Here is a 21903-nt window from a genome sequence, read left to right on the forward strand (position 1 = left end):
TATTGAAGTGATAGCTGGCAGTGCTAATGATTCTAGCAGTTTGATGGTTTCTAATTCTTTATCCTAGAGTCCTGGGTAGCCCATGCCTTTGCTTAAAAAGTTAATCTATTGTCATAGGTATACTTTGACAATATTTTCTATATTTTACTCCCAAGTTTTAACATTCTGTGAAATAGTTACTGCAAAATGCAAATTAAAATATTGAAGGGGTATTTTATAATTAAAATCTGACATAGTACATAGTCATATGGCTCTCTTTGTTTCACAATCTTGAAATGCTGACAAACTGGTAGACTTCTTTTCCCCTTTACCTCATTAGTGAGTGTTTAGAATCATCTAGTTCCTTAGAGTTTTGAGTCTAACCTATAAAACTTGGAAAAGTCAGTAGATGTGTGAGATCTTCAGGACACAATCATAGTTGATGTTTTTGTTTTGGTTTATAACAATGTCAAATATTTAAAATAAGATGAAAGTTTTAATTAAGTTGCCCTTACACTTAAATTATATTTCATTTTAGTGTAAGTTGAAGCTTTGAGATGCCTCATATATTTTTCAATAGGCATAGATTTCTGAGAAATACATCTTTCAGTTTTCAAAGCTAGTATTCAATACACAATGACATTAAACTCCAACCAGACATAAAATACTTAAAATAGATGAAATGTAGTTTTTTTTTGTTTGTTTTTTTGCGGTACGTGGGCCTCTCACTGCTGCGGCCTCCCCCGCCGCGGAGCACAGGCTCCAGACACGCAGGCCCAGCGGCCACGGCCCACGGGCGCAGCCGCTCCGCGGCACGCGGGATCCTCCCGGACCAGGGCACGAACCTGCGTCGCCCGCATCAGCAGGCGGACCCCCAACCACGGCGCCACCAGGGAAGCCCGAAATTTAGTTTTTAAAAAGGTATTCACTACTATATTTATGATCACTGAGTTGATCAGGGAGAGTGGAAGACAGTGAAGATAAACTAGGAAAGAGAGAGTAGTTTGGAAGCCAAAACTGCATGTGCAACCTGAGGAAAGCACTTGCGTAAATAGCTCATCTGCCTTCATGCATACCAGTCTGAGTCCTGGAAAAGGAGGCCACAGAAGGAATTGTAAGAATGGTTGACAGACTAAATATCTGTGAGAGATATTTGGGCATAATACAACTTTATTTATTTAGGTCATCAAAACAAACAGATCTTCATTCTTCTACTAGGGGTTATAAGCATGTATGGTGATGGCATGATGAAATTGATCAAGTAAAGGCATCAAAAGACACGAAACAGGCAAGGAGGCAACACTGACAGTGATTACAATGAATGGGTAAATTTATGAAATCTCCCAGATTACTGAAATAAAAGGGCCTTGAATAGAAAGAGGGGGGAAAAAAGTATTAATGCCAAGTGGTGGCCTATAGCAGTGCTTCCAAACTATCTAATGTGAAAGGAAGAATTTTTTATTGTTGTTTTTATACATTTTCAATGTGTTGCAGACCAATACTTTTGTAAAGTACAGTAAAAAGGAATTGCACCAAAAATTAACTGAAAATGTTTCATGGACTAAACTTAAAAATCAAAACTATAAAATACCTAGAAGATAACATGGAAAAACCTAGATGACCTTGGATATGGCAATGACTTTTTAGATACAATACCAAAGGCACAGTCCATAAAAGAAATAATTGATAACCTGGACTTTATTAAAATTAAAAACTTTTTTTTCTGCAAAAGACAATGTTTTCAAGACAATGAGAAGACAAGCCATAGACTGGGAGAAAATATTTCCAAAAGATGTCTGATAAAAGACTGTTATCTACAATGTACAAAGAAATCGTAAAACTGAACAGTAAGAAAAGACTTTAATATACACCTCACCAAAGAAAAGATACAAATGCAAATAAGCATATGAAAAAATCTTCCATGTCATATGTTACTAGGAAAATGCAAATTAAAACAACAATGAAATACCGCTAATTAGAAAGGCCAAAATCCAGAACACTGACAACACAAAATGCTGGTAAGAATGTGAAGCAACAGGAATTGTCTTGTTTATTACTAATGGGAATGCAAAATGATATAAATGTTCTGGAAGATGGTTTGGCAGTTTCTTATAAAACTAAACATAATTTTACCATAGGACCCAACAATCACACTCCTTGGTATTTACCCAAAGGAGTTGAAAACATGTTCACACAAAAACCTGAACATAGGTGTTCATAACAGCTTTATTCATAATCTCCAAAGCTTGGAAGCAACCAGCATGTCCTTCACTAGGTCAATGGATAAATAAACTTTGGTATATCCAGGAAATAGAATATTATTCAGCATAAAAAAAAAGTGAACTATCAAGCCATGAAAAAACATGAAGGAAACCTAAATTCATGTTACTAAGTGAAAGAGGCCAATGTGAAATGGCTACGTATTGCGTGATTCCAACTGTATGACATTCTGGAAAAGGCAAAACCTTAGAGACAGTAAAAAAAATCTGGTTGTCAGGACTTGGTGGTAGTGGGCAGCAGGATTAATAAATAGAACACAGAAATTTTAGAGCAATGAAAATACTCTATATGATATTATAATGATGGATATATGTCACTATACATTTGCCCAACCCCATAGAATGTACAGCAGCAAGAGTGAATTGTAATGTAAATTATGCACTTTGGTTGATTATGGTATGTCAGTGTAGGTTCATCCTTGGTTTAAAAAAATAGTGCCATTCTTGTCAGTGATGTTAGTAATGGGGAAAGCTGTTCATGTGTCAGGTCAAGGGGTATATGGAAATTCTCTTGAATTTCTTATCTTCCCCTGAATCTTTTGTAAATCTAAAATGTCTTTAAATATATTGTCTTAGAAAAGCAAAATCACTTCATTGTATAGCAGAAACTAATACAACATTGTAAAGCAATTATACTCCAATAAGAAAACAAACAAATGAATAATAGAATCTTGCCTTCTAAATAAAAATAAATAACAGTGGGGATACTTGGGATGAAGAACAGCTGTCACTTATTTAGTAATATATACAGTTTGCCATAAGGTACAAATTCTCTAGCTAACTTCTTTGAAAATGGATTTGTATATAGATATAGGTATAGATAGAAATGTACATATATTCATTCTCCAGGAAAGACAGTATGAAGTTCTGTTTGTGTGTATAATATGGTATGCTACTCACTGAAAGACAGGTTATTATCTATTTTTTTTAAATGTATTTGAGTGCCTATGGAGCATTTCTCTTGTTTCAAGTGCTGTAACACAAGTGCTATGTTCTTACACAGTTGCTATAGAAACTGTTGTTAATGGATAGTAAATTAGAAAACTCATAAAGCCTTTTTGAAACACACAGATTAGAAATGTTGTTTGATTGGTTTAGGTATTTGAAATGCATTCCTGGAAAAGAATTGAATGACTCTAATCAAGTAAGTGATATTTCTTATTGCCGTCATTTTTCTTGTACATTTCCTTACCCAGAGTAAATAAGGAGACTGTGATGAGTGGTTAATGAATGAAGAAAACAATCTTATATGGATAAATTATAAGAGTTTACAAATACACACACATACACACATACACATATGTATGAGTATATATAATACATTTGTATGTGTTTAAGCATATACATATATATGTTTTTAAAAGTTTTGATTAATTATAATTCAAAGCTGTAATTAATAATTTCATGAAAATTTGCTACAAAGTACACCTATGAAGGTGAGAAAAACTCCACAAATAACTCAAACTCATTATTGAACCACTGTGAAAAATATATGCTGGCAATATTAAAATAGCTTCTATTATACTGTGTCATTCTGTCCCTTTATATCTGTCTACCTATAAATAACAGTGAATATATAAAATGTCAAGATATATGAATTTAATTGTGGACAAATGTGAGATTATAATGGTTGCAACAGTCTATTATCCATGGAATTTCCTATTCCTTGGAAGTTAATAGCTCTTCTTTAAATACTGATTTCTAATTCAAAACACAAAGATCAGGCCTACACTGCCTTAGTGAAAGGCAAGTAACCTAACGTAATTGCCTGGTGAAATCAAGATCTGCCTTTATTGCTTAGTTGGAGAAAAGGGCACTTTAGTGCCTTTAAGGCAGTTTTCCCGAACACAGATGATGATAACTAAAATGGTCAATAATGTGGAAGAGCTGTAAAGAAAAGAACAATCCTGAAACATTAGTATTTCTCTGAGAATAAAAACCTAAAAATAGTTTATTAAAGCTGAAAACTCAAAACTATATAGGCAAATATAGATTCATTTATTAAATGTATATTCGTTCTATAAAAATGTCATTAGTCACCATCCACTTAGCTTACCAGATCTCAGAGTACCTGAATACTAGGGCAGACCTGGAATCTTGAGTCAATTAACTGAAGTAACTTGAAGGTAGATATGTTTTATCTAAATCTTTGTACCTGGCATCAATCATAGTATGCGATACCTAATAGCTGTTGAATGAATGTGTGTAACTAAATATGAAAATAGACTGTAATTTGAGTTTTTGAGAATACAGCTTAAAGTTTTGTTTTCTTGAGAAGCATAGTTGAGGAGGAAACTTAATATCCATTTCTTTTGCCTTAATGCCTCAGTATGTTGGTTATTAGTAAATAATATGGCACATTTATGATACATTTTATTTCTTTTTAACCTCTAATATGATTAAAATAAAATTAAGCTGTTTTCTATTTCTAGAAAAAGTATGAGTGCTGTTATTTATTCTCTGATGAATCTGCCTTGAGACAAAGTAATAATACCAATACCACTAAAAAACAGGTCAACTGAGAGAATGTAGCCATCTCAGTGAAAGAAGGAAGTGATCAGGCAAGTCTGTGAGATCCACCTAACCTAATATTTGGCAAGGCATGGTCATGGATCAGAAGTTTTAAAATGATCTGGGGCATTTGGAAAAAATCAGTTTCATGGACCAATCTCAGACTTACTGAATTAGATTTTCTGGGGAAGGTGAGGCCCAGAAAGTGATTTTAAAAAGACCTCAGGTGATCATTATGTGCATTCGAGTTTGAGAAGCACTGATGTGACAGATGGGCATTAAACCAAAGGAATGGGTTTGATTTTTCAGTCCCATCTCTCACTCATCTTCCTGAATGGTGTATTTATTACCAGCTAATTATTTTGCAAATGTGTTATTGAGTAGAAACAATTAAAAATCACTACCTGTGATTTTAATCAGTACCTACATCAAAAAAATTAAATACGTGATTTCTTGCAGTGGGTCAGTAAGATAATTTCAACATATACTGACACTAGAAAATCAGTGACTATGAAGACGTTCACTTCTGCTTCCTGAGAAAGATCTCTGATAACATTTGAATGAGGCAGTATTTATCTGAGATTCTCAGATGTCATTTAAGTTATACCATTTATTTTCACAGCGTGTTAGGATTTTAAGAATGGTTCAAACTTATTCACTGAAAACCTACACACATAATAATAATAAAATGAAAATTTAAAAAAAGAAATCTGCCTCCTTTGAGTACTCACTGGATGCTAAGCAATCTGCCTAGTATTTTAATATTAAAATAATATTTTAATATTATCTTAATACTTTTGTGTTTGAAATAAACATAATTTAAATAGAGTTTGAAATTTAAAAAACCCAAACCAAAATATTTAGGCTGCATATAAGTGGCATAACTGGCGTTCTTTAAGAGGAAGATATTTTTCAGTTATTATACTTTTCATTTTTCTGTCTTCTTTCTCTGATCACAAACCGTTATCTATCCTAATCAATGAATGAAGGGTAAAGTGATGTTAAAATGCCTCTTTTTATGATGTTTACTGTTATCAGTCAGTGGACTTTTCTCCCATTTCTTTTGAATTAGATATAAAATCCTTGTCATGAAGAGACATCACCATTAGCTTTAGGCCTAAAATGATTTATCTCTTTTTTAAGCTGTGATATGTGAAGAATTTATTGTTTGTTTTGTATATATCTTTGCTCCACTTTATAATTTTATTTTTTCACCTCTTTCTTTGGTTAAAATACATTTGTGAATACAAAAGAGTAAATATAATGAAAGTGATCAAAGATTAAAAGATAGTTATCCATTGAAGACTGTGTTTTTATAATCAAAAAATGACAACCTTAAGAATTCTATGGCAAAATAATTTTAAAATAGCAACTGCCCCCACCCCCCACCCACCAGAGCTCTGAATTCTGACTAAATGTTGAATGAAAAAATTATTAACATAAAGAAAAAAGAGAAGAGAAAGCATTTGGGTGAAAGCAATGAGTCCAATTTGCTATATTTTTCAGTGAACATTAGGCTACCATTTTTGGGTTAAAATAGATGGAGATTGTGCCCTAAATGAGTTCTGAAAAATATGAATCTGAAGTATATATGAATTTGAAGTCAGGAGGGAGAAGGAAAAGGGAATCTGTCAGTACTTTAAAAGTTGATGTATCTGAATTGTATTTTATCTCTTTTAACACCATGTTAAAATCATTAGCAGCTATAATAGAATTTTTCAGAAATCTACAAAAATATTATTTAGCAATACTGCATTGTGACTTGGAAACACTTTTTCTTTTAATTCCGTACATGAATAATACTTCTGTGTTGAATGCAATAATTTAGGAGTCTCTATAAATTACTTTCATTGATTATTATGAATTTGGCTGCTTATGATAATCCATCTGATGATATATGTCAAAAACTCTTCAAAGTCTCTGTCATTAATATATACTTCATGGAAAAGAGATGTGTAGCCAAGAGGTCTGCAGAAGTTTTTCTTTTATCATACAAAAACATTGATTAACCAGGTTGAATCTGAATATAGCAAAATGGTTAATATCTCAAAAGAATTTATCTCTCAAAATGCATAGTACAACCTTCACTGTTTAACTAGGTCAGAAAATAAAAGTATGTGGTGGACCAATTACTTCGGATTTCAAAGACTTCATCTTTAAAAGCGTCTGTTAAAAGTTACAGGGGTTTTTTTGTCTCTTAATTTTTTCTTATAGAAATCTTTCCAAAACCAGTTTTGATATTTTACTTAAGAAATAATCTTCTATAAATAACAAATGCTGGAGAGGGTGTGGAAAATAGGGAGCCCTCGTACAACTGTTGGTGGGGATGTAAATTGGTGCAGCCACTGTGGAAAACATTATGGAGTTTCCTCAAAAAACTAAAAGTAGAACTACCATGTGACCCAGCAATTTCACTCCTGGGTATATATCCGAAAAAACCAAAAACGCTAATTTAAAAGATACACGCACCCCAGTGTTCATAGCAGCATTATTTACAATTGCTAATACATGGAAACAACCTAAGTGCCTGTCAACAGATGAATGGATAAAGAAGCTGTGGTATACATATATGTACACACATACATACCATGGAATACTACTAAGCCATAAAAGTGAATGAAATTTTGCAGCAACACGGATGGACTTGGAGGGCATTATGCTAGAGATAGTCAGAGAAAGATAAATACTGTATGCTATTGCTTATATACAACAATCTAGTGAATATAACAAAAAAGCAGACTCACAGATATAGAGAACAAACTAGAGGTTACCAGTGGGAGGGGAGGAGGGGCAATAGGGGTGGGGGGATGGGAAGTAGTAACTATTGGGTGCAAGATAGGCTCAAGGATGTATTGTACAACACGAGGAATGTAGCAAGTATTTTGTAATAACTGTAAATGGAAACCTTTAAATATTGTATAAAAATAAAGAAAAAAATAATCTGTACCTGATAGTTTGAAATTCTTATAAAGTAATAACTGTGCTTATGTTTTCAAGGTATGCATACTGCAGTATTTACATAAAATAAGTAAAATATCGTGATATTTTTAACTTTCTTAAAATAATGGGTTGGCCAAAAAGTTCATTCGGGTTTTCTTGTACAATGTTATGGCAAACCTGAACGAACTTTTTGGCCAACCCAAGTTAATCAAAGAAAAAATACATAAAGCTAATACAACAAAATGTTAATATTTGTAAAATCATATGTAGGACTGTTATGCAAGTCTTTTTGCTTTAGTTTATGATTAATATTTGATAATAAAAAAATGAAACAAACCAGTACACAAAAACGCACATAAAACAACAAAAAGAAAGCAAGGATAAGCCTTTCTTTTTTATGATAGAGAAACCCGTTTAAAGCAAGGCAAAAACTAAGACTTAAAGGAGAACTAATTAATATGATGGCCTAAAGTGATAAAAATTGAAACTTACCTACAAAATCAATATTGAAGACACGTCAAAAGATAAATTATAAATTGGTAAAAACTGACACCCAGAAACCTACAGTAATATGATTCACTTATGTTAGATAATGGTCACTTGCAAATCAGTAAGAAGAAAAATAAACTGGTCGAATTGCATGTATTTAAAATATTGTTAGCTCCAAATTATTAACTAACTCCTACTCTTATCAAATTTAATATTCTCTAATTTGATAGGTAAAAATATTTTTTATATTTGATTGTGAAAGAGGTATGTTTTCATGTATACTGTTTGTGCTTACTTTTCCATTAGTTAATTTTCTATTCATATAATTATGTGAAAAGATACACACACACGTACATAGAGAGAGTGTGTGTATCTGTGGGAAGTGGAACTCCCATGAGATTCATATTTTACTGTATTTAATTTTATACTCTTATTTTTTTTTAATTTTTACACAATTTTTAAAGGCTACTTTCCATTTAGTTATTACAAAATATTGACTATATTCCCTGTGTTGTACAATATATCCTTGAGCCTATCTTACACCCAATAGTTTGTACCTCCCACTCCCCCACGTCTATATTTCCCCTCCCCCCTCTCCTTTTTTACTCTTTTTTAACATGAGTGTGTTTTATTTTGAATCTTTAAAAATATCCAAATTACATTAAAAACTGTGTTGTCACTGTAATAATCTTGTTCTAGTTGTAGGGAGATAAGACATATTTTATAAAATAGCAGCAAATACGTCTTCACTCACAATTAAGTGGTTTCTGGTTTTGTGTTATACCCAAGTGACTTGAAATGTTATCACACAAAAGTATGCTGTCAAAATAGGCAAAATGAGCCCCAGACCCATTTTTGCCAGGAATGGAAATGAAACTGAGCACATCAGAAAAGTTCAAGTTGAATGGTCTTAAACTCCATTTCAGATTTAGGTAGAGGCTTGTTATTCACTGAGATCACCTTTCATAAAATTACTATCATTGATGGGATCCAGATATTCTTTTGCTACATTAAAATTTCCTGTGGAAAAAAATAGCTTTGGGAAAAAAAATCTTTCGACTATGGCATAAGTCTTCTCTCTTCAGTTGCAAGAGAAAAGACTTTATTTTCAAAATCAGCTATTTATTTTTTTAAAGTTACCAAAATTTATGCAATACTTTATCTAAATTATAAATTTCCTAACAAATGCAGAAATTTATATCTCATATCCATCACTTTTCCTTCTGTGGATGTGTTGAGTTACATCAGGTTGAACTTTGAAAGCTTTTTTTTGTGTTTTTCATGGTTCAACCACTGAATGCATCAGACATCTTCAATTTTTTTATAGAACACTGCTGACTGAGGAAACTAGAGTCAGTAAGTGTGTGAATAAATGTATACTAACATTTGGATGAATCAAGGATTACAGTGTGGACAATTAGTGAGAATAGACCACGGTAGTCTCTCACTGGGCCATGCATATGACCTGCCCAACTTGCTGAGTGCTGGATGAAATAGCCTCGGATGCATGGCTTTTGCCTGATGAGCTGCAATGTGTAACAGCACAAGCAGCAAGATCAACAGCAGCAGCTGTGAGAGGAGTTCAAGACAGGTTCTCTTCCCATATTTAAGCCAATTATGGAATCAGTCAAAAAGACATGGATACAACATAAGCAGAATTTACATTCCTTTTAGAAACTCACTTTTAATTAAATACCATTCCCATGTCTAACTGACTGTCCAAGATTCAGAGCCAATATGTTAGATTAGAGCATTTTTTTAATTCCAGGAAGAAAGTACAGTTAATTCTCTAACATCGCAATTCCTACATTATTATCAAGCTACTGTATGCGTCCTGGACAGTTGTGTGGTCTGTTCTATGTATTTTAAAGTTATTATCATTCCATAAAGGGGAGAATCCAAAAATATACTGAGATCAAGGTAAACGTCTAGCTTTATTTTTGATTTTAAGAAATTTCCCTACACTGAATGAAAGTGGTAAAAAATAGGTGCTATGCCTCATGAAGTTATGGTAGTTATCAGACCCCTTCACTCTTAAGAGAATTTGTAAAATCATCCAATGATGTTTTCCTTCCAAATACCCAGACTGGTCAACTAAGCCTAGAGTTTTCTTTCTGACCCTTAGCTATGTTCTAGTCTTCCAAGAGTTATTTAAAAATAGTAGCCTATAACTTTACAGTGCGTTTGATCTGAATTTACTATAACTCTGGAGTCCCAGTCATCTGCAGAGCAGGTGTTTATCTGAATCATCTTTCACCATGTCTTTACCTACTGCGGTCTGGTTCACCAAACTTCTAGTCTGTGCTTTGCCTCTTCCTGCTCTGAATTCCCAGTTGAGTGAATCTGTCTAATCTTAGTGTGTGGAATGACTCATCTAATATTTGAGCTGCAATTTAGCCATTTGACAGATATATTTGCAGGAGGAAAAGAAGAATGAATTAGATGATAGAATGTCTTAAGGAGTTTCTTCTACTTTTGATGTTGCCATATAACTTTCATTACTTTTAAGTTGCAACACATAATTCACTGCAAGAGCAGTAAAATGGAATGTATATGCAATGGCATTTAAAGATACAGATTCCGTATTTTATACAGGCTTAATAATTATGTATTGTCATTTGAGAGAAATTTCAATTTTTTTTTTTTTCTTTTTGCGGTACGCGGGCCTCTCACTGCTGTGGTCTCTCCCGTTGCAGAGCACAGGCTCCGGACGTGCAGGCTCAGCGGCCATGGCTCACGGGCCTAGCCGCTCCGCAGCATGTGGGATCTTCCCGGACCGGGGCACGAACCCGCGTCCCCTGCATCAGCAGGTGGACTCTCAACCACTGCGCCACCAGGGAAGCCCTCATATTTTAAAAGATAGAATTCCAGATTCCCTACAAAAAAGAATATTAAAAAGACACAGAAATGAGGTAAATTACTCTTGATAAAGAAGTTAAGGACAAAGAAAAAAATATTGGCAAGTGGCTGCAAGGTAGCCAAATTAGCACAGAAATTGACCTTTTAGTTAAGTTTTGTTTAAGTGAAATCATCTATACTTGCTTGCTAGTTTTAACCACGTCTAATTCATTTTCTTATTTTTTGGCTGCTACTCACTACTGGTTATAAGGTATAGTGGAAAATAATGGTAAATAATAAATGTCCTCGTATCTAGACAGAAGTCTCCCACTAAATAAATAAATAAAGACATTCATAGAGGAGAACGTGTCTGATCAGAGTTCTTTCTAAAGTCACTGTAGTTTGTTTTTATTTTTTTATTCTTGACTTTTGATGCCCTTTCCTTTACTTAAGGAACGAAAGTGAGCTCACAGTGCTGAGAGGCGAGGGGTAGAACACAACCACTCTCCCTTTGATTCACTTATTATCTATGCGCTTCCATCTTTCACACTGGAACCCAAGAGAGAAATGAATTTATTTAATTTTTAATGGTGTGTTTGTTTATGTTCAGATTACTATTAAGACCTCTTTCCATACTTTCCTAAATGCTGCCATGACTAGCAGAAACAATCTTTCTTTTTAGGTCCATATTTTTCATTTCAGGAGAAAAGCCCACTGATGAATTTCCTAATATTATCTATTTCCCACTGCACACCTTTGGGAAATTACAAGCGCCATTTTAAGCACATAAGAAATAGGTGAGAAGTCATTTTTAAAGCAAAATTAAATACTGCCCTCTAGAATTCTGTCATACTCTTTTTTTCTGATTTGTGTATATACACATTCCTACTCTAAGGGGCACTACATCTAAAAAGAAACAAATAAGCCTGCCATGTATGCCTGTAAGCAGAGAGACTGATGGTTGTATGCATGATATGAATTCAGGAATTATGGCTTAGCTCCTGCAGAGGCATAAGAAAATCATACAAACTTTGGGGGCTGGAGTTCATCATCCATTTAGAAAAGCAACAATTCCATGTTTAGTGTACAGCTCATTGAAATGAGGGTCACGCAACCTGAATGAGACATACCTTTATGCCTGATGCTCCAAATTTCTCTGTGAAAAGTCAGAGAGGCTGACAAACTTTCCTCTCAGTTTTTTCTTCCATATTACATTTAAATAAAGAGTGTATTGTATAACTTTTCTAAGCTCCGAGAGAAAGACTCTTGGTAGACTATAAAAAGTGAATCAGAAAATCACACAGAATTAACGACTGGGTAGGCAATTAGCTATTACGTCTAAAGTTGTTAGTATCCAGTAATATTTAGTTGTGCTCAGCTTCAGTGTTTCTTAGCAGGGATTTGATACTTCAATTTTGCTATGTCTAATAGCAACATGGGCCATAGATCTACTATACTTCTAAGTAGCTTTGCTTGTTAAATATAAAAGAATGAGCACTGTTAAGACTGCAACACACCAAGAAACTCCCCAAGCTTGTTTTATATCCAGAGGTCCAAAAGGTTATAGTAAAGGAAAAGGATATTTCTCTGTATACATGGAAGAGCGTAGAACTTTCAACTTTTAAATTTTAAAATTAAGAATTATGCATATGTTCTTTCCTCATGTGTTTCTAATCTTTTTAACAATGGCATGGTTGTCACTATTTGCAAAGTTTTAAATTCTTTTAAATTCTTGGTCCTCTGGCAAGTTTCATGTGTAGCTCACTTTTCTGAAAGTAAAATATTCCTTGGATTTCAAAAATGTAGATGAATGCAACTCTATAAACACTATAAATATATTTGTTTCTATTTTTAACTTTTAGCTTTTCATCATGAACATTTAATATATTATGTAGAAGTAATTAAAATCAGTGAAGAAAAGAGAGACTACTCAAAAAATTGTTGGGGGCAAATGGTTAAAGATTGAAACAGAAAAAACTACAAATGAATAAAAGAGTTAAAAAGGAATTTTTTTAAAAATGGAATAACAATTAGATAAAATGTGTGGATATTGTCTATACTCATAGACTAGGTAAGGTCTAAGCATATAAATAAAGAAGAAAAAATGAAAAAGTTTGATAAATTTGACTTTATGAAAAGTCGACAATTCTATGGAAATAAGTAAACACCCAGAGAAAGTAAAAATATAATTGACAACAATAAACTTACATCTCTGACAGATAAATGCTAATGCCCTTAATACACTAAGAAATTTTAACAACAATAAGAAAAAGAATAAGATCTAATACAGAGATGGGCAATGAGCATAAAGAAGCAGTTAATAAAGAAAGTGAATGGTCAATTAACAAATGAAAGTACAATCAAAATCACATAATGAAATAACAAGACTATTCAGTTATCACATTGCTATTGATCAAAATTTGATAATTACTCATGTTGTCATCTATTTGCAAGGGAACCCATTACCCTTCCAGAACAACTGTATGCATAAATTGATATAAATGCTGAAGTTCTTTTGACTAACTATTGTAATCCTATAAATTTATCATAAAGTTATTGCAGCAAAAAGTATAGGAATATACTTACAAAGATTTTCACTGAAAAATTAACATTTATATGTACCAATAAAATTGTGGTTTAACAAATCACACTACCTTCATAAAATAGTTTTGTGCAACTGTTGAAAAGTATCAGGATGATTTATGTATTCCAGTATGGAAAGAGATATAAAATTTATTACTTAGCAATGAAAACAAGTTGTGGAAAAGTTTAAAACTTGGAATGGATATTAGCATTTTGTTAAGAACATGGGTGCTGAAGTCCTAGTTCGATGTGGTATATTGAGCGTCATATTCTTTATTACTATTATTATTATATGTATCAGTGTATAGCATTATAATTCGACATCTGTATGTACTACAAAGTGATAACCACCACAAGTCTCATTGCCATCCATACCACAGGTTTAATTGCCATCCATCACGCCAATTTACAGACCCACTGAGCAGTGTTTGAGGGTTCTTTTTTCTTTACATCATCTCCAACATTTCTTTTTTATTATTATTTTTTATTGGAGTAAAATTGCTTTACAGTGTTGTGTTAGTTTCTGCTGTACAATGAAGTGAATCTGCTATATGTATACCTATATCCCCTCCCTCTTGGACCTCCCTCCCCCCATCACCCCCCCATCTAGGTCATCACAGACACTGAGCTGAGCTCCCTGTGCTATACAGCAGGTTCCCACTAGCTATCTGTATTACCCATGGTAGTGTATTTATGTCAAACACAATCTCCCAATTCATCCCACCCTCCCCTTCCCCCCACCCCATGTCCACATGTCCATTCTCTATGTCTACATCTCTATTCCTGTCCTACAAATAGGTTCATCTGTACCATTTTTCTAGATTCCACATATATGCATTAATATATGATATTTGTGTTTTCTTTCTGGCTTGCTTCACTCTGTATGACAGACTCTAGGTCCATCCACATCTCTACAAATGAACCAATTTCATTCCTTTTCGCTGAGTAATATTCCATTGTATATGACCCAGCAATCCCACTACTGGGCACATACCCTGAGAAAAACATAATTCAAAAGGACACATGGGGCTTCCCTGGTGGCACAGTGGTTGAGAGTCCACCTGTTGATGCAGGGGACATGGGTTTGTGCCCCGGTCCGGGAGGATCCCACATGCCGCGGAGCGGCTGTGCCCGTGAGCTATGGCCGCTGAGCCTGTGCGTCCGAAGCCTGTGCTCTGCAACAGGAGAGGCCGCAGCAGTGAGAGGCCTGCGTACCGCAAAAAAAAAAAAGGACACATGTACCCCAGTTGTTCATTGCAGCACTATTTACAATAGCCAGGACATGGAAACGACCTAAATGGCTGATGATAGATGAATGCATAAAGAAGATGTGGTACATATATCCAACATTTGTCTTTTCAAAAAGGGCCATAGTAATGGGTGAGAGGTGATACTTCCCTGTGATTTTGATTTGCATTTTCCTAATAATTAGTGATGTTGAACATCTATTCATGTGCCTTTGGCTGTCTTTATATCTTCTTTGCAAAAATGTTTATTCATATCCTCTGCTCATTTTTTTAAATTGGGCTGTTTGTTTTTTTGTTGTTGACTTGTATGAGTTTTTTATATATTTTAGATGTTAACCTCCTATCAGATATATGGTTTGCAAATATCTTCTCCCATTCAGCAAGTTGTCTTTTTATTTTGATGATGTTCTCCTTTGCTGTGCAGAAGCTTTTTGTTTGATGGAGTCCTCTTTGGTTGTTTTTGCTTTTGTTTCCCTTCACTTTGGAGTCAGATACACAAAAATACTGCTCATACCAATGTCAGTGAAGGTACTGCTTAAGTTTTCTTCTAAAAATTTTATGCTTTTAGGTCTTACATTCAAGTCTTTTAAACATTGTGAGTTAATTTCTATGGATGGTGTAAGATAGTGAGCTAGTTTCTTTCTTTTCTATATGGCTATCAAGTTTTCCCAACACCATTTATTGAAGAAACTAATATTTCTCCATTATATGTTCTTTGTCATAAATTAATTGTCCACATATATGTGTATTCTGGGCTCTCAATTCTGTTCTGTTGGTCTGTGTATCTGTTTTTGTGCCAGGACCATATCATTTTGATTACTGTAGCTTTGTAGTATAGTTTGAAATGAGAGCACCTGATACCTCCAGCTTTGTTGTTCTTTCTCAAGATTGTTTTGGGTATATGGGATCCTTTATGGTTCTGTACAAATTTTAGAACTGTTTCTTTTAGTTCTGTGAAATATGCCATTGGAAATTTGCTAGAGATTACATTGAATCTGTAGATTGCTTTGGGTAGTAGGGACATTTTAACAATATTAATTAATTATTTCAGTCTATGATCCTGGAATATATTTCCATTTGTTTGTGTCTTATTCAGTGTCTTTCATGAATATTTTATAGGTTTCAGTGTACAGATTTTTCACCTCCTTGGTTAAATTTACTCCTAGGTATTTTATTGTTTTTGATGCAACTGTAAATGGGATTATTTATTTCCTTTTCTGATAATTTTTTATTAGTGTGTAAAAATGCCAGAGATTTCTGTATGTTTACTTTGTATGATGTGACTTTACTGAACTCATTCATTAGATCTAATAGTTTTTGGTGGAGTGTTTAGCATTTTCTGTCTGGATGATCTATTTGTTGGTGTAATTGAGGTGTTAGAGACTCGTGCTATTATTGCATTTCTTTCACTTTCTCCCTGTAATCTCTTAATAGTTGCTTACATATCTGATGTTCCTTCCTTGGGTGCATATGCATTTACAAATGTTATATCCTCTTGGTAGATTGACCCCTTTATCATTATGTAACGCCTTTCTTTGTCTCTTGTTATGGTCTTTGTTTTAAAGTCTATTTTGTCTGATATAAATATTGCCCCAGCTTTCTTTTTGTTTTCATTTGCATGGAATATCTTCTTCCATCTTCTCACTTTTAGTCCACCTGTATCTTTAGATCTGAATCTCTTGTAGGCAGCATATAGATGGGTCCTGTTTTTGTTTTGTTTTTTTTTTTTTGCGGTACTGGGGCCTCTCACTGTTGTGGCCTCTCCCGTTGCGGAGCACAGGCTCCGGACGCGCAGGCTCAGCGGCCATGGCTCACGGGCCCAGCTGCTCCGCGGCATGTGGGATCTTCCCGGACCGGGGCACGAACCCGTGTCCCCTGCATCGGCAGGCGGACTCTCAACCACTGCGCCACCAGGGAAGCCCTGTTTTTTTGTTTTTTTAATCCATTCAGTCACTCTGAGTCTTTCAATTGAAGCATTTATTCCATTTACACTTAAAGTGATTATTGATAGGTATGTACTTATTGCCAGTTTTTTAGTTGTTTTCTGGATGTTTTTGTAGTTTCTCTCTGTACCTTTCTTCTCTTATTTCTCTTTTGCATTTTGCTGGTTTTCTTTAGTGTTACATTTAGATTCCTTTCTCATTTATTTTGTGTATTTATTGTAAGTTAATTCCTTATGATTAACATGAGGATTACATACGACAGCCAGTAAGTACTAGGTCTATTTTACGTTTGCAGCAATTTAGATATAAACACATTCCAAAGCTTCACATTTTACTCCACTCCCCCATATCCCATACTTTATAGTTTGATGACATATTTTACATTTTTTAATTTTATGCATTCCTTGTGTTGGCCAAAAAGTTTGTTCAGCTTTTTCTGTAAGATGTTACAGAAAATGAACTTTTTGGCCCACCCAATATTATAATTGTAGTTACTTTTTCTACTTTTGTCTTTTAGCCTTTATGCTTGCTTTATAAGTGATTGACCCACTACCTTTGTTATATACTCACGTTTCTCAGTGAGAGTTTTACTTTTGTAAGTTCTCTTATTATTAATTAATGCTATTTATTTTAACCTTAAAGAAGTCCCTTTAATATGTCTTATAGGGCTGGTTTAGTGGTGATGAAATCTTTTAGCTTCTCTTACCTGTAAAACTCCTGATATCTCCTTCAATTCTGAATGATAACCTTTCTGTGTAGAGGATTCTTGGTTGGCAATTTTTTCCTTTCAACACTTTGAATATGTCATGCCACTTTCTTCTGGCCTACAAAGTTTCTGCTGAAAAAATCTGCTAATAGCCTTATGGGGTTTCTTTTGTACATAACAAGTTGTTTTGCTCTTGCTCCTTTTAGGATTTTCTCTTTATCCTTAACATTTGCCATTTTTATTATAATGTGCCTTGTTGTGTGTTTCTTTGGATTTATCTTATTTGGCACTCTCTGTGCCTTATGGACCTAGATGTCTGTTCCTTCCCCAGATAGGGAATTTTTCAGCTACTATTGCTTCAAATATTTTTTCTGGCACTTTCTCTCTTTCTTCTCCTTCTGGGGTGCCTAAAATGCAAATGTTATTCTCCTTGTGTTGTCCCACAGTTGCCTTAAGGTATCTTCATTTCTTTAATTATTTTTTTCATTTTGCTGCTCTGTCAGGATGAGTCCCATTGCTTTGTTTTCCAGCTCACTGATTTGTTCTTCTATTTCATCCAGTTTGCTGTTCAGTCTGTCCAGTTTACTTTTCAGTTCAATTGTTTGAAACATTCTTATATTTTCTATCTCTGTTGAAGTTATCACTGTGTTCATTCACACTTCTCTCGAGTTTGCTGACCATGTTTGACAATTACTTTGACATCTTTAACAGATAGATTGCTTATCTCCATTCTACTTGGTCATTTTTCTGTAGTTTTGTTTTATTCTTTCAGTTGGAACATATTCCTCTTTGTCTTTATCTTGCCAGATTTTCTGTGTTTGTCTCTACACATTAGGCATATCAACTAGCTCTCCCAGTCTTGAAGAAGTGACTTTATTTAGAAGATATCCTGTGTGACTCAGAAGCACAGTGCTGCCTGGACACAGAACCAGACACTCAAGTGGTGTCCCTTATGTGGGTTGCCTTCTGTTTTGGTGGGGCAGTGACAGCTGTGGAGGAATGATGAGCGGAACTGGCTCCTGGACCAGCTGCAGGGCCAGGTGGCAGCTGTCATTGGTACTGGCAGGGGTGGCCGCCGTTGACTGGCTGGGTGTGATGTCCCAGCAGAGGCACAGAAGTGGGTGGGCCCACTTCTCATCAGGGCATGCCTACTGGTGCTAGCAGATTAGATGGAGAATTCCAAAATGGCACCCACCAGTGCAGATATTAACAAGGTAGCCTGAGATCACATAAATAGCTCCTGCCAGCGTAAGTACCATACTTTTTCTTTTTGTTACTTATATTATTTTCTTTTATGTTATCATGGAAGTAGTAATAATACTACCTTAAAGGGTTTTGTAAAATATAAGGGTGAATAAATATGGAAAATACTTATACCATTGCCTGGGTTGACTCAATAAATGTTAGCTAGTAGTATTACTAACACATAAATATATGTTTTATATATGCAAAATATACTAATAATCACCACCCCTGGAAAATACGTGAACATGGGAATAGGGATGGAGAGAGAGGAAGGATAGTGGATATTAATTTTGCCTAGTTCTGTATTCTATGAGTTTTTAATAGTAAGCATATGGCTCTTTAATTATAAATCATAAATATTTCTACTTTAAATGCTTAGTTTTCCACAAAATATTTATTTAGGACATTATATGGACAAGAAGGTATTCTGAAAAATGTACAGTACAGAGGTACTTAATCCTCTAATACAGTGTTCTTACTATATTTAATTTACTTAAAACATTAAAATTAATAAATGTAATGTGTGGGAGGGTACAAGTATTTAAGCTGAAGAGCACTGATGCTTAATATAATCAAGCATAAGAAACTAGATGGTTGAAAATTTTCCATTGTGACCCTCTTATGTTCTCAATCCCCCAGACTGTTCTTCCCACCCCTTATGGTAGTCCTCATGTGATATTAAGCCCTCTTTCTTCTACTACTTTTGTCAAATTAAAATTGCTCAGCCATCAGCTGCTAAAGCACAATAATAATCTCCCTGTCTTCCAACAAATGTTTATAACACTTCCCAAAACTTACATACTTCTTATTCCTTCTGCAAAAACTCTACAAAAACTACCCTTCTTCCTTATGATAAAACACTCTTTCAAAGCTGAACCTGTTGTAACATTTTTCAATAAAGGCTATCCTTAATGGTGATCAGGTTAGTTTTCTTCCACCATTTTTGTTGCTGCTACTTATATCACACTTAGCCCAGGTCACTTCCTGAACAGAGCATAACAACACCTCTTAAAGTCTGCATCCTCAAATCCCAGGGCCTGCACAGTTGAGTAATTCCTATTTATGATGAGCATACCTACTCTTTGCTTCAAGTGCTGCCTAAGCTTTTACTCTCTTTTTTGACTTTGGTGTAGCCTCTTGATTGGACTATGTTTGTTTACCTAGGGCATTAAAAAATACCAAGACTCTTATCTATTAAGTCTCTATTATTTCCTATCATTTGTGTATGATTTTCTCAGCAATTCAATGAAAGTCTGATTTTATGTCCAACTTCTTGCATGTACAAATTTTATGATGAAAATGTAACTAAATATTTGAAATCTGGCAGAATTTTACCAAGGACAGTTAATGACTTCAGTGGTTATTCTGCAGAACTTTGAAAAGGCTAACACAATTCAGCCTAGAGCTTTCTCAAAGGACTTTTCTATCAAAAATGATTAGTCAAAACTCCAGTCCTAGCTCTCAGATTGTGGTATCTATACCATTCGCAAAATGAAAGCACCAAGGCTCCCTGGAGAAATGGCTTATTTTAGGACTGGGGCAGAAAATATGCAAGATGACCTGAAACATTCTTATATCGCCAGAGAATAAGAAGGTGACTAAACACACACACATATTCCAATTAATAAGTGATAATGATGATGGGGAAACTAAAAGAGTCCCCAGAGGCCAAAACTGGAATAATTTGAGCAAGGAACTAAAGTGATATTGCATTATAACCCACAGTATAAAATCAATATGCCTTGGTCTATACTTATATAAGTAAATGATTGAATAATTAAATAAATTTGGGAGGAGAGACAAATTTCCTGTACAGAAGGCTTCAAAATAATTTATGTACTCCTTGGCATTCAGGAGGGGCAATATAACTCCACATTCCTTAAGTCTGGGCTACACCCAGTGACTTACTTTCAAACATTGTAATATGGAAAGGAGGAAAGAAGAGTAACTTTATAGTGGAGAAACATGACAAACATGACCTCAGCCAGATGATTAAGGTCAAGTTCAACAGTGGTAAACCATATTGATAGTATGTTTTCTCAATAAGATGTAGTGAAAAATGCACTTTTCCTGTGGTGTTCCTCCCCTGCAAGACCAAAACCCATAACTCCAGTCTGATTGTGAGGGAAAAAAATCGGGAAAATTCCAATAGAGAGGCAATCTAAAAATTAACTGACCAGTAAACCTCAAAACTGTCAGACTCATCAAAAACAAGTCCAAAAACTTGTTACAACAGAGGGGAAGCTAAAAAGACTTGGCGACCCTGGATGTGATTCTAGAACAGGAAAATACATTAAATAAAAATTAAGAAAATCTGAAAAAAGTATAAACTTTAGCTAATGTATCAATAATGTTTCATTTATTGTTAATATTAAACCATGTTAATGTCTATGTTACTAATAGGGAAACTGGGTACAAAGTATATGGGAACTTTCTATAGTATATTCTCAATTTTTCTGTAAATATTAAACTGTTCTAAAATATAAAGCATATTTTAAAAAGTTGAAGTCTTATAAATAGAAAAAAAAATCATTGTAGACTTTCTAGACCACATCACTAGCACCTTTAGAGAATATTCTTCCCTCTATCAGGGAGTGACGTTTCAACAGTCCTAACTGTCCTATGCACTTTTTTGTTGAAGACCTTAAACCCAAGGTCATAGATTTAGCTAGAAAATCAAAGATTAGAAAGCAAACAGCACCCTCTAAGAATTACAAGTCTTTGATGAACACTTTGTACAAACTTTTGCTGAGAAAAAGAAAAAGACCAAAGTAATAGCTCTTAAGATTAAGCAGTTGGAAAACTCAATAACAACACCACCTCTCTATACTAGTCTATACAAAGACATTGATTTTAGCTGATATTCTCAGCAAAGGAATAAAATATATATTAAAAAAATGAACAGTTTAGAATTTAAAATACAATATAAACCAAAATGAGCAGGCGGTATGATCATTTTAGTACCTAAATTAGATCAGATCACTTCCTGTTCAAAAATTTCAGTGGCTTTTATCACAATCAGAATAAAATCCAAACTTCTTCATGACCATACAACATCTGGTTCTTCCTACCTTTCCAATTCCATTTCTTATCAATCTCCTGTTTACTCATAACCCCCACCCCCACCCTCACTGGACTTCTTT

This window comes from Phocoena phocoena, chromosome 3, assembly GCF_963924675.1.
Source record: "Phocoena phocoena chromosome 3, mPhoPho1.1, whole genome shotgun sequence".
Classification (NCBI taxonomy): domain Eukaryota; kingdom Metazoa; phylum Chordata; class Mammalia; order Artiodactyla; family Phocoenidae; genus Phocoena; species Phocoena phocoena.